The 747-nt window shown below is 41.9% G+C and overlaps 1 protein-coding gene across 1 annotated transcript in view; it reads right to left on the reverse strand.

Moving 5' to 3' along the window:
* Positions 1-747, reverse strand: part of IGSF5 (immunoglobulin superfamily member 5) — a 30,512-nt gene that overhangs the window by 22,868 nt on the left and 6,897 nt on the right. The window lies entirely within an intron of this gene.

The following is a 747-nucleotide window of genomic DNA, read 5'->3' on the forward strand; positions in this document are numbered from 1 at the left end:
GGTGCCCCAATGCTTCCAGCTGAGCTCTGCATGATGACAGCAATTAGACACTGCAGCCCATGGCAGTCTCATTAAAACCCCATGCCAGCAAATTTGGCCTGAGAATAAGTGTTCCAATTATGTTCCAGGAGAAAGGAAGCCTGAAATGGTCATCACTCCCTTGCTGAGAGTATTCAGGGCAATGAAGTAATTTTTAAGGGTTTTGTTCACACCAAGTTTGTTTTTTAGGTAGTTTATTCATTAATGGATTAGCTATAAATTATGGAAAAAAAATTATTTCAGTCAGCAGCTGATGTGAGAAGGACACACTGTATTTTTCACACAACAGGGGTGTTTGGTGTTTGTATAAATGGAACCAGAGCCCAGTCTCAGTGAGGACACTGCAACCAGTGCCTCAGTGAGCTGCACCCAGGACTGGGGTCTGGAACCTCATTGCTCCATTGCCCAGAGCCTTTTGCAGTCCCCAGCTGTCACCATGACATTTTCTGAAAAATCCCTTCACCAGGATTTCTTCTCCTCAGAATCTGAGAAGCTTCAGCTTCTCCATGTTTTGCTGCTCTGGAATGTGGTCTGGGGTCTGTTTATCCAAACATGTGAATTGGTTTTAATTAATGACCAATCACCGTCAGCTGTGTCGGACTCGCTGAGTCAGTCACAAGTTTTTATTATTCATTTTTGTTAAGCCTTTGGATGTATTCTTTCTCTTTCTTTAGTATAGTTTTAGTATAGCTATAATATCATATCATA

Source organism: Geospiza fortis, unplaced genomic scaffold, assembly GCF_000277835.1.
Source record: "Geospiza fortis unplaced genomic scaffold, GeoFor_1.0 scaffold233, whole genome shotgun sequence".
Lineage (NCBI taxonomy): Eukaryota > Metazoa > Chordata > Aves > Passeriformes > Thraupidae > Geospiza > Geospiza fortis.